Source organism: Carcharhinus amblyrhynchos, chromosome 6 (assembly GCF_965287045.1).
Source record: "Carcharhinus amblyrhynchos chromosome 6, sCarAmb.v2.hapA, whole genome shotgun sequence".
NCBI lineage: Eukaryota > Metazoa > Chordata > Chondrichthyes > Carcharhiniformes > Carcharhinidae > Carcharhinus > Carcharhinus amblyrhynchos.
The window spans coordinates 79273993-79288111 of NC_137329.1; the positions used below are offsets into that span (position 1 = coordinate 79273993).

At 46.0% G+C, this 14119-nt stretch overlaps 1 protein-coding gene across 1 annotated transcript in view; it reads right to left on the reverse strand.

Annotated features, from left to right (window-relative positions):
• Positions 1–9634, reverse strand: part of LOC145344030 (protein FAM3C-like) — a 58975-nt gene extending 49341 nt beyond the window's left edge. The window contains exon 1 of the mRNA XM_080190757.1: positions 9506–9634. The gene's annotated coding sequence lies outside the window, so the exon portion shown is untranslated. The remainder of the gene's footprint in view (positions 1–9505) is intronic.
• Positions 9635–14119: the final 4485 nt, after the last annotated feature.

Sequence of the window (14119 nt, forward strand, 5' to 3'; positions counted from 1 at the left end):
CCTTCACCTGGCTGACTTTGTTCTATGTTTCAACAACTTTTCCTTTAACTCATCCCACTTTCTCCAAATCAAAGGAATAGCAACGGGTACCTGCATGGGTTTGAGCTACACTTGTTTTTTTATATAGGGTATGTGGAATATTCTTTGTTCCAGGCCTATCCAGGTCCCCTCTCCCATAATCCTTTACCGGTACATCAATAACTATTTTGGTGCCACTTCATGCTCTTGTCCAGATCGTGAAAAATTCATCAACTTCGCTTCCAGTTTCACCCCTCCATCTGGTCTCTCTGAGACACTTCCCTTCCTTGACCTGTCTCCATTTACAACGATAGACCTAAGAAATAGGAGCAGGAGTAGGCCATCTAGCCTGCCCCACCATTCAACAAGATCATGGCTGATCTGAAGTGGCTCAGTTCCACTTTCCCCCCATAACCCTTAATTCCCTTGCCTACCAAAAACCTATCTATCCAAGTCTTAAATATATTTAGTGAGGTAGCCTCTACCACTTCAACGGGCAGAGAATTCCAGAGACTCACCACCCTTTGAGTGAAGAAGTTCCTCCTCAACTCCGTTCTAAACTGCACCCCCCTTATCTTGAGGCTGTGCCCTCTAGTCCCGTTGTCCTTTCTGAGTGGGAAGAATCTCTCGACCTCTACCCTATCCATCCCCTTCATTACCTTATACGTCTCAATAAGATCCCCCCTCATCCTTCTAAACTCCAATGAGTACAAACCCAGTCTATTCAGCCTCTCTTCATAGTACAACCCCCTCATCTCCGGTATCAGCCTAGTAAACCTCCTCTGCACTCCTTCCAAGGCCAAAATATTCTTGCACAAGTGCGGCGACCAAAACTGCACACAGTACTCCAGCTGCGGCCTCACCAGTGCCCTGTACAGTTGCAGCAAGACCTCCCTGCTTTTATATTCTATCCCCCTCGCTATAAAGGCCAGCATCCCATTCGCCTTCCTGATCACCTGCTGCACCTGCAGACTGGGTTTTTGCAACTCATGCACAAGGGACTCAGGTCCCTTTGCACCATAGCATGCTGCAGCTTTTCGCCCTTTAAATAGTAATCCCTCCTATTATTCCTGCCAAAGTGGATAACCTCACTCTTGCTAACATTGTACTCCATTTGCCAGGTCCTCGCCTACTTGCTCAGCCAATCTAGATCCCTCTGCAGACTTTCCACACCCTCCGCACAATTTGCTTTTCCACTTATCTTCGTGTCATCAGCAAATTTCAACACCCTACACTCAGCCCCCTCCTCCAGATCATCTATATAAATGGTAAATAGTTGAGGCCCCAGCACCGATCCCTGCTGCACTCCACTAGTCACCAACCGCCAATCAGAATAGCGCCCATTGATACCAACTCTCTGCCTCCTATTAGACAACCAATCCTCTATCCACGCTAACACCTTAGCCCCAACTCCATGCCCCCTAACCTTCTGAAGCAACCTTTTGCGCGGCACCTTATCAAACGCCTTCCGAAAAATCGAGAAACACCACATCCACCGGTTCCCCTCTGTCTACCGCACTAGTCACATCCTCATACAATTCCAATAAAGTCGTCAGACACGACTTCCCCTTAACGAATCTGTGCTGCGTCTGCTCTAACAATTCTTCTCAAGGTGCCTCGCTATTTCTTCTTTGATGACGGATTCAAGCATTTTTCCCACAACAGACGTTAAACTAACGGGCCTATAATTACCTGCCTTTTGCCTGCTACCCTTTTTAAACAAAGGCGTAACATTAGCCGTTTTCCAATTCTTCCGGCACTTCCCCGGAATCCAGCGAGATTTAGTAAATAATCACTAAGGCATCTACTATCACCTCTGCCATTTCCTTCAGAACCCTGGGATGCATTCCATCCGGTTCTGGGGAATCAGTCCCGCTAGTCGATCAAGCGCTACCTCTCTAGTGACAGTAATCGCATTCAGGCCCTCAACTCCTACCATCCTTCTACCTTTAATACCCGGCAAACTATTCGCATCCTCCTCCGTGAAGACCAAGGCAAAAAACTTATTTAAGGCCTCAGCCATTTCCTCATCCCCCACCACTAAATCCCCCCTCTCATCCTTTAAGGGTCCAACATTCACTCTAGCCAGCCTCCTCCTCATTATATGTTTATAAAAACTCTCACTATCCTTTTTTATATTTAGTGCTAGTTTAGCTTCATAGTCTATCCTTCCTTTCTTCATCATCTTCTTTGTCAATCTTTGTTGATTTTTAAACCTCACCCAATCTTCTACTCGCCCACTACTTTTAGCCATCCTAAACTCATCAGCTTTTAATTTAATACTCTCCTTTATTTCCTCCGATAACCACGGCTGATTATCCCTTCTCCTACGATCCTTCTTTACCATTGGAATAAATTTCTGCTGAGCACCGAGAAAGATCTCCTTAAAGCTCCTCCACTGTTCCTCAGCAGTCCTACCGACCAATCTGTGCCTCCAATCTACATTTGCCAATTCCTCTCTCATGTTATGGTACTCCCCTCTGTTCAAACAGAGGACACAGGTCCGGGACCCTACTTTCTCTTCCTCCATCTGCATCAAAACTCAACCACACAATGATCGCTCGTCCCAAGCGGATCCCTCGCAACAAGGTCCCTAATTCTACCTGCCTCGTTACATAACACCAGATCTAAGATAGCTCGCTCCCTCGTCGGTTCCATCACACACTGTTCAAGGAAACTATCTCGGCAGCATTCCAAGAACTCTTCCTCAAGCCCACCGCGTCCGACATGGGTCAACCAATCAATATGTAGATTGAAATCCCCCATAATTATCGCCATTCCATTTCTGTACGCATCATTTATTTGCTTGTTTATAGCCAGCCCCACCTCCAAGTTATTATTTGGGGGCCTATAGACCACACCCACCAGCGTCTTCCTCCCCTTACTGTTCCTTATCTCCACCCACAACGATTCCACGTTCTGCTCGAGCCTATATCTTCCCTTACTACCGCCCTGATATTATCCTTAATCAGCAGAGCTACCCCTCCCCCTTTTTCCTCCCGTCTATCCTTCCTAAACACTTGATACCCCTGGACATTCAGCTCCCAGTCCCTGTCACCCTGCAACCACGTTTCCGTAATGGCCACCAGATCATATCCATTTGTGCTGATCTGCACCACCAGCTCATTCACTTTGTTCCAAATGCTTCGTGCATTCAAATAAAGTGTCTTTATCCCAGCCTTTATCTGTACCCTATTTGAAGGAATGCTACCAACCTTTGTCATGCCCCCTACTCCCTTTATTATTGGGACATCCTTATCCTTTTCCTGTACCTGTACCCTCTCTTTTACTTTAGACATTGTAATTTCTTCTACCCCTGCACCCTCTCCCCCCCCCCACCGCCACCCCCCCCAAATTAGTTTAAAGCCCTGTCTACAGTCCTAGTTATACAATTCGCCAGGACTCTGGTCCCAGAACGGTTCAGACCAAGACCACCGCATCTGAACAGGTCCTACCTGCCCCAATACTGGTGCCAATGCCTCATAAATTCAAACCCATTCCTCCCACACCAATCCCTGAGCCATCCATTCATCTCTTTAATCCTATTCACCCTATGCCCATCTGCACACGGTTCAGGTAGTAATCCAGAGATAACCACCTTGTCGGTTCTGCTTTTTAATTTTAATCCCAGGAGAGGTGTTCCTCTATCTACCAATACCAACAACAAGCCCACTGACTCCTACAGCTATCTGGATTACAGCTCTTCACATCCCACATCCTGTAAGTAGTCTATCCCTTTCTCTCAGCTCCTTCACCTCTGCTGCATTTGTTCTGATGAAGCCACTTTCCAAAGTGGTACTTCTAACAAGTGTTCCTTTTCCCTCAACCATGGATTCCTATCTACAGTTGTCAACAGGGCCCTCAACAACATGCAGTCCATCTCCCATGCCATGAACATCACCGCCCGCTCCCTCCCAGGACAAGGATAGAGTCCCCTTGTTCTCATATTTTGCTCCACCAGCCTCCACGTGCAAAGCATAATCTTCCACCATTTTCACCAACTCCAGCATGATACCACCACCAAACACATCTCCCCTTCACTGCCTCTGTCAGTATTCCGCAGAGACCGTTCCCTCCGGGATCACCTAGTCCATCCCACTATACCGAACACCTCTACTGTCACTCATGGCACCTTCCCATGCAATCGCAGAAGGTGTAACACCTGTCCCTTTACCTCTTCTATGCTCACCATCCAAGGTCCAAAACATTTATTCCAGATTAAGCAGTGTTTCACTTACACCCCTTTCAATTCGACATATTGCATTCGCTGCTCCCAACGTGGTCTCCTCTATATCGGAGACCAAGTGTACACTGGGTGATCGCTTTGCTGAGTACCTTCAGTCTGTGAGCAATCAGGACCCTGACCTTCCGGTTGCTTGCCATTTTAACACGATCCTGCTCCGATGCCCACACATCTGTCCTTGGCTTGCTGCAATGTTCCAGTGAAGTTCAATGCAAATTAGAGGAACACTATCTCATCTTCCAGCTGGGCACTTTACAGCCTTCCGGTCTCAACATCGAATTCAACAACTTCAGATGATTTGCTCTACTTCATTTAGACCCCTCTGTTTTCATTCTATTTTATTTAGCCTTTTACTGTTCTCCACCTTTTATTTCTTTATTGTCTTTCACTTTTCTTGAGGGGGGTTGCTTTGAAAACAAGATGAGGTTTAAGGACAAAATCTCAAAAAGTAAGCCTAAGATGAAAGATTTATTATGGAGGGCAAGGGAGAATGAGACCTGACATGTTCAACATAGTCCAACTAAAAGGCAATATTGCTCATTACAGAAGCTACTGAAGCACCAATCACCACCTCTTCACCTTCATTCTGAAGACGCTTTAAAAATAGCTGCCAATGCCAAAATTACATTTGCAACCCTTGTATTTCTGTACATGCTGTGAAACAAGATGTTTTCAATGCTGGAGGATATCTGGTTCATATTTGAAACAATTTATCTTTTCTTGCACATTGTGGATTACTTCTGGTATTAAAATACAACTTTGAATTCTGAACAATCCCTCTTCTCCCATTGAACACGAACGTTGCCTCAAGATAACATTCATATTTAAAAATGCAACACCAAAAGATTGTGCCTTTCACCCAAGGTGATTGCCAAGTATTAATGGTTTCTTTAAGACATCCGTTTCATGGAATCGCTGCAGGACAGAAGGCAGCCATCTGGCCCATTGAGTCTGCACTGACAACAATCCCACCCAGACCCTATCCTCACAACCCCACGTATTTACCCTGCTAATTTCACTAAGGGGCAATTTAGTGAGGCCAATCCATCTATCCTGCACATCTTTGGACTAAGCAATCCCACTTTTCAGAGTGACACAAAACAGTCACCATTCCTGTTCTGTAAGACAGCAGCAGATGCTATTATGTGATTAAAAGCAATGTTCTTGATGTTCCTGTGGGCCCTGTGATATCAAACAGCAAGCTGAGCACTGCCCATGACAGAGGGACTGGCAATGCAAACTTTCTTTCAAACAATTACTTACACCATATATCAGAACCACCTTACATTAGTTCCACAGTATAAACATGTTAAAAATTTAGAGATCAGGGAACAGATGGTTAGGCTGACAGGGTTAGAAGATAATGGGTGGGAGGAGGCTTGATGATGTACAAACACCCGGAATAGACTAGGTCGGCTGAATAAAAGGAAATGTGCATTTACTTATGAAGTGCCTTTCATAATGACAAGTCCAACATACTTTACAGGTAACTAAGCATCATTGAAGTCTACTCCTGCTGTCGTATAAAGAAAACTTGATTCTGTGTTGTACATTTGACAATTCTTCCTTCAACTTGAACCAGACTGCAGCAGCAAAAATGCAGGAAATTGTATGCTGTTTGCATAATGAAAAAAAAATCCAAATCGGCTGAAAGGAACTTGCAGGAAGATTACTTCCAAGGACGAAATACTGGTTTGCTTGCAATGATTAGCTTTACAATTGATGATGCTCATCACAGGAGGGATTCTTATTCACAGAATAAGACAGTAACACAGGCTGCTTGAATACAAAGCCCAACCCAATAATTCACATTCCAGCCACTGAACCTCAACCTGCCTCACAGTGGTAGACCTCTACAAAGAAAACCTTTGAAAGCATTCATGCCACTGCACAGGTAACTGAGTTTGAAATATTTCACTGACAGTTAGTGTTGAGAGTTTATGTTCAAATTACATTTACACATATTTGCATTGATCAGTTTTCAGTATGGAACAAAAATAACTTCACAAAATTTTCAGACTGTAATTTGGTAGTTCCATCTCTCAAAGGAACTAACATTTTAAAACAGGAGAGATATAACTTCTCAATCAGGTATTGTTTAATATTTCCTAGCTGTTTCACATGTTGTCCATTACTGATTTGTATGTTTGGGTAGAATCACAACACGCAGGCCTAGGCTGATGCACGAACTTACAGATGCTACACTGACTGGCAGACAAAATACATTGGACTCAAAATCATTTGGAAAACAACAGATGAGTAAATCTAAGACAGTGGTTGACAGAATAGTCAATACTAAAGGCACCAAGGGGTATGGGGATAGCTTGGGGATGACCTAAACAGTCGGAGTAAATTAGCCATGATCTTCTTCAGTTGCCAGAGTCCCAAGATCAAACGACCACTTCATAATGCCTGACCAACAGACAAAATTTCTTCCATAACCAGGGCTTGAAAAATTCGAAGTCATTCCAAATGAACTTTGTACAGAAGATTGACAGTAAAAAGCTATGTCTCAATCAGTTTGGGGTGTGACTTTTCATAACAAAAAGCTAATATCAAACATTAAAGAGACTGGTTGTGTAACAAGACTGTAAAGTGGCAATACCTGGTATTGCTCTGCATTGGGTAGTGCAGGGTATTGCCCATTTCTTGCCTTCAAACAACCGCACAACCTCAAACAGACTATCGTCTGCAGCAAATTACCCAGCTTTCAGGAGAACAGTGACCACAACATCACACAACCCTGCCACAGCAACCTCTGCAAGACATGCCGGATCATCAACCTGGATGCCATCATTTCACGAGAGAACACCATCCATCAGGTACACGGCACATACTGTTGCAACTCAGCCAACATTGTCTAACTGATATGCTGCAGGAAAGGATGTCCCGAGGCATGGTACATTGGGGAGACCATGCAGACACTACGACAACGGACGAATGAACACCGCTCGACAATCATCAGGCAAGACAATTCCCTTCTTGTTGGCAAACACTTCAGTAGTCACGGGCATTCGGCCTCTGATCTTCGGGTAAACACTCTCCAAGGCAGCCTTCACGACATACGACAGTGCAGAGTCACTGAGCAGAAACTGATAGCCAAGTTCTGCACACGAGGACGGCCTCAACTGGGATCTAGGTTCATGTCACACTATCTGTAACCCCCATGACTTGCCTGGGCTTGCAACATCTCAATAACTGTCCTGTCTAGAGACAATACACATCTCTTTAACATATGCTTAATGCTATCTCCACTCACATTATCTGCACCTTTAAGACTTGATTAGCTGTAAAGACTCGCATTCTAATCAGTATTCTGTCAACTGTGTGTGCCTTTATATGCCCTGTTTGTGATCAGAACTTGCCGTTCACCTGATGAAGGAACAGCATTCCGAAAGCTAGTCACGTTTACTACCAAATAAACCTGTTGGACTTTAACCTGGTGTTGTGAGACTTCTTACTGTGTTTACCCCAGTCTAACGCCAGCATTTCCACATAGGCTGTTTGACCCTGCACTATTGGGGAATGAAAGAAAGCAGGCTGGCTGCATATAAAGTTGGGGGTATGAATCAAGAGCAGCATTGGTAGCTACCTCACAGAGGACAGTTAGCTTGTGTAAGAAAGTGTGAGATGGAAGCTCAGACAGACCTAAATTAGGTACTCAAGACAACTGAAAAAAGCCCAGGTGACGAAGAGGCCAACTGAAGTCAGATGACAGGAGAAATCTGCAGCAAGGTCAGAGACAGGAGCAAAGTAAGCAGGGAGTTAACCGAGGAGGAGCCAAGCCAAGTTTCCAAATTACTAAAATAAATAAGTGCAAGAATAAAACAACATAAACGGAACGATACAATTGCTCTGTGCTGTTTAAAAGAAAAAATGTGGTTAAATCGAGGCGAATTAAATCCGCAACAAGGAATGCAAATATACGCTAGATATTTCAGTTTATAATTCAGATATGCAACTTAGCAAGGTTCCTTCGACAGCACTTTCCAAATATGTGACCCCTATCACCTAAAAAGACAAGTGCAACTGATGCATTGGAACACCAGCGCCTGGAAATTCCCTTTCAAGCCACACATCACCATTCTAACTTGAAACTATATCAATCCTACATTGTAGTTGGGTCAGAATCCTGGAAATTCCTACCTACAAGAATTGTGGATGTACCTACATCACCACCTCAAGGACAGTTCGGGATGAGCAATAAAAATGTTGGCTGTTCACAAAAGTGTCTTCTTGTTGCAACTGCCTGCTATTAACTAATTCCCGCCACTTTATACCATCGTTATTTTATAATTAAATTGAAATTCACGCACTTAACAATTCTAAAAAAAATTCAAAGGGATTTCAGGTCAGAACAAGCCAGTGTACGTGCAAACAACAAGAATTGAGAGTTAGGTGAGGTAACCATCTGGCAGAGATAACTGGCAAATATACATACAAGCTGGCACTGAAGCAAGTAACAGAGCTACAGCCATAGTCAGGGCACAAAGTGAATATAAATCATAGGTGAGAAACACAGAACAGCTGAGCAGTTAGAAACAGACACAGCTGAAAGAGTGACTTCCGGAGGAAATGATTAACTGGCAAAGACTTTGGGAATTTAAGGTTACAGTAAAACCGCTGAGGAAAGACAGACCCAAGAGCTGGGAGCAAAGGTTAAGTAAAAGAAATGCCAGAATAGAATAATTATGGCAAAAAAGAAACAGGGACTTGCTATCACCTAACAGAGAGGATGCTGGCTGGGAGTGTGTTACAGGCGGCGTACACGATCCACAAACACTCGCACAATAAATATTTCACAGGCAGTTGAAGGGCGTAGGTATTTAGTACAAAATGGAAAACTTAACGGAACAAAAGTCATCATCAACTCATTGCAACAAATCAGTCTCAACAAGGAGTGTGCTGATTTTGCAGAATATTACGGATACAAATTTTAATGCCATAGGACATCTTCCCAGATGAGAACTAAGTCAGGGTTTTTGGCCAAGGCAAGGTTTAGGATAAAGTTAAGAGTAGAGACCACACTATTAAATAGGGAACACACTATGAATGTAAGGATGAGGCTAGCTGAGCGGTAGTTAGGGATCAGGATGTTGATATTGGTGTTGTTGGGGTGGAGGACGGGGAATGCAGTCAGGCTGAGGGGGCGCTCAGGTACTCAGAGGGGCCCCAGGGCATTCAGCTGAGGGAGAGACGGAGCTATCACCGACTGCACCGAGAGGTGCTCAAACCGTTACTCACCCGCTGTGTGTGACTGTCTTTGCCTAATCCACAGCCCCGAGAGCTGACCTCGATCCTATCGCTCCCTCCGTTCAAACCAGAATGCGAATCAGCTCCGCACAGCGACAACTGTCCGCAGTGAGAACCGACCTCCACTCGCACCGCCACCTACAGGGTACTAGCAGTCTCACTCGCCCGCCCCGGCACCGTCACCGTCACCTCCAGAACACAGACAGAACGACCCACCCTCCGTCGGCACCGCCACCTGCAGGGCACAGAGAGACTCGCGCGGCATCGCCTGCAGGGTACAGAGAGACTCGCGCGGCATCGCCACCTCCAGGACACCGAGAGGCCTGTCCTCCACCGGCACCTCCATTTACAGGGCACAGGCAGGACCACCGGCACCTCTAGGTCACAGAGAGGCCCGACCTCCAGCAGCACCGCCACCTCTAGGACACAGAGAGAACAACCCACCCTCCTCAGAGACCACTACCCGCAGGACACAGCAGGAACTGCAGCGAATGCTGGAAATCTGAAATAAAAGTAGCCAGGACATAATGAGGTAAAGAACACAATGCTGGAAAAATTAAGCAGCTCTGGCAGCATTTGTGGAGAATGAACTGTGATGAACTCCAACGATGTCAATGGGGAAATCACTGACTGACGGCCCTGTGGGGCGAACGAAACAAAGAACAACCCAGCACGGGAAACAGGCCCTTCAGCCCAACGAGCCCGCGCCGCCGCATCACCCTACACCTATTCTACCCTGCGTGTCTGCGAGTGGAACCCCTAACTTAGCCAGATTCAGGGGAGAATAGTGTCAATTTGGTAAACCAATCAGCCTAAGAGCACATCTTTGGGGTGTGGGAGGAAACCGGAGCGCCCGGAGGAAACCCACGCAACCACAGGGAGAATGCACAAACTCCCACAGACACAGGCCCAAATCCATGTATCTGCACAGCTAGCAGCGCTAGTCACCGAGCTGTTGCGGCGCCCGTCTACCGGTCCAGGATTAAGCACACACACCGACACCAAGTACGAGGCCACTCCCGGAACCTCCAAGAGCAGCCCACGCACGACCCACCGTGTGCATGCCCCTCGTTTGACAACAAGGTGGACCTCCACCTGCGGAGTAAAAAGACAAAAACGTTAACATACAAGTCTGCATTTCCGGTGTCTCCCGAGGCTCTGACCTTATTTAATACCCCCTACTATAACCCTCCATCCTCGTTTCGCTCATGTGTCTATCTAAGTGAACCTTAAACGAGTCCAACGTTCCTGCCTCCACCACCCTACTCGGTAGCGCGTTCCATACCTCCATGACCCTCTGCGTGAAGAACCTTCCTCTCACATCCAAATTATACCTCTCCCCCCTCACCCTTAGATCATGACCTCTCGTAATTGTACCCAGTCTAGGGAGCAGTCTCTCACTATTGACTCTATCTATTCCCTTCAGTATCTTATATACCTCTATCATGTCTCCCCTCAATCTCCATCTTTCCAAGGAGAAAAGTCCCAGTTTCTCCAACCTTTCCTCGTAACTCAGTCCCTCCATGCCAGGCAACATCCTGGTAAACCTCCTCTGCACCCTCTCCAGAGTCTCCACGTCCTTCCGGTAGTAAGGTGACCAGAACTGGACGCAGTACTCCAAATGTGGTCTAACCAATGTTTTGTACAACTGAAGCATTAGACGGCAGCTCTTATGCTCTATACCCCTTCCTATAAAGGCTAGCATTCCATAAGCTTTCCTCACAACCTTCTCTACTTGTGTCGCAGCCTTCATAGACTTGTGAACCTGCACTCCCAGGTCCCTCCGTATTTCTATACTCCTAATCGGTCTACCTTTTATCACGTAGCTCCTCTCTGCATTATTCCTTCCAAAATGCATCACCTCGCATTTGTCAGGATTAAATTCCATCTGCCACCTATCTGCCCAATGTACCAACCTATCTATATCCTGCTGTATCACCTGACATTCCACTTCAGTATCCGCCAACCCTGCCATCTTGGTGTCATCCGCAAACTTGCTGGTCACACCACGTACGCTCTCTTCCAAGTCGTTTATGTATACTACAAAGAGGAGAGGTCCCAGTACTGAGCCCTGCGGCACACCACTGGTCACTGGCCTCCAGCCCAAAAAGGTCCCCTCAACAACTACCCTCTGTCTCCTATTGCCCAGCCAGTTCTCAATCCACCTAGCTACCTGACCTCGTATCCCATGCGCCTTAACCTTTTCTACCAGCCTACCATGAGGGACTTTGTCAAACGCCTTACTGAAATCCATATAGATGACATCAACGGCTCTCCCATCGTCAACCGTTTTGTCACCTCCTCAAAGAATTCTACCAGATTCGTAAGGCAAGACCTCCCTCTAACAAAGCCATGTTGTGTATCCCTAATCAGATCGCAATGCTCCAAATGCTCATAAATCCTACCCCTAAGTATTTTTTCCATTAATTTCCCTACCACCGATGTCAAACTCACCGGTCTATAATTTCCAGGGTTATCCCTACTACCTTTTTTAAACAGCGGTACCACATTTGCTACCCTCCAGTCTTCTGGGACCTCACCTGTGTCCAAAGAAGAGACAAAGATTTGCACCAGAGGCCCAGCAATTTCATCTTTCACCTACCTAAGCAGCCTGGGATAAATACCATCAGGCCCTGGAGCTTTATCCGTCCTTAAGCTACCTAAAAGCCCTAGCACTTCCTCCCTCGTAATAGATATTTCCTGCCACTGATCCACAGCTCCCTCCAAGACACCGCACGACACCGAACCCCTCTCCTTCGTGAATACCGACGCAAAGTATTCATTCAGGAGCTCCCCCATTCCCTCCGACTCAATACATAACTCCCCACTTTTGTCCCTAAGAGGACCAATTTTCCCTCTAACTACTCTAGTTGAGTATGAGTTCCCCTGGTAACATGCAATAGCACGTTCAGCTGGAACTCGTTACTTGAACCTTTTATAAGGCAGGCTCAGGACTGGACTTGCTGAAAAGTAGTCCCAGGTAGGAACTGGTGTGTGTATACCACAGTAGTAGTTTTACTTTGCATTCTGTAATAAACTATATTTTTAAGAACATAAGAAATAGGAGCAGGAGTAGGCCATCTAGCCCCTCGAGCCTGCCCCGCCATTCAATAAGATCATGGCTGATCTGTCGTGTCTCAGTTCCACATTCCCGCCCTCTCCCCATAACCCTTAATCCCCTTGCCTATCAAAAACCTATCAACCCGCGTCTTAAATATATTTAGCGAGGCAGCCTCCACCACTTCAACGGGCAGAGAATTCCAGAGATTCACCACCCTTTGAGTGAAGAAGTTCCTCCTCAACTCTGTTCTAAACTGCCCCCCCCTTTATCTTGAGGCTGTGCCCTCTAGTCCTACTGTCCTTTCTGAGCGGGAAGAGCCTCTCCACCTCTATCCTATCCATCCCATTCATCATCTTATATGTCTCAATGAGATCTCCCCTCATTCTTCTAAACTCTAACGAGTACAAGCCTAGTTTATTCAGCCTCTCCTCGTAGTTCAACCCCCTCAACTCCGGTATCAGCCTAGTAAACCTCCTCTGCACTCCCTCCAAGGCCAAAATATCCTTGCGTAAGTGCAGCGACCAAAACTGCACACAGTACTCCAGCTGCAGCCCCACCAGTGCCCTGTACAGTTGCAGCAAGACCTCCCTACTTTTATATTCAATCCCCGTCGCTATGAAGGCCAGCATCCCATTTGCCTTCCTGACCACCTGCTGCACCTGCCGGCTGGGTTTTTGCGACTCATGCACAAGGACCCCGAGGTCCCTCTGCACCGTCGCATGCTGCAGTTTTTCACCATGTAAGTAATAGTCCTTCCTACCATTATTCCTACCAAAGTGGACAACTTCACACTTGCCAACATTAAATTCCATTTGCCAGTTCCTGGCCCATTCGCCCAGCCTATCTAGATCTTTCTGCAGACCTTCCACACCCTCCGCACAATTTGCCGTTCCACCAATCTTGGTGTCATCAGCAAATTTCGACACCATACACTCGGTTCCCTCCTCCAGATCATGTATATAAATGGTAGAAAGCTGAAGCCCCAGCACCGACCCCTGGGGCACTCCACTAGTCACCAACTGCCAATCCGAATAGCACCCATTGACCCCCACTCTCTGCCTCCTATTTGACAGCCAATCCCCTATCCACGCTTATTTGATTATTATTGTCACATGGATTGGTCTACTGTGAACAGTATGATTTCTTGCATAACATGCAGACAGACATATCTTTCATGGAGAAGGAAAGGAGAATGTAGTATTATGGTCATAGCTAGGGTGTAGTGAAAGATCAACTACATTTCTTTCCAGCCAGGCTTCCTTAATCATTACAGAAACACTTTGAGACTAGCATAGCTACTTCAGAATGTGTGAGGGGTGAGGAGGGACAACCTGTTTGTTGTAAAATATGCTAAAGGATTCCAGCCAGGAAGAGCTATAGGGGTTATCAGGGAATTTAGGAATTTATCTATAACGAGTTTAGTAATACTATTTACAGCAGATACAAAGTGAATGACAGGGAAGGCAAATCTCCCCTCAGAGATATCTGTCAGCTACCTACAGTACCTATAACACAATTGTCTGACATCAATGCCAGATCATCAT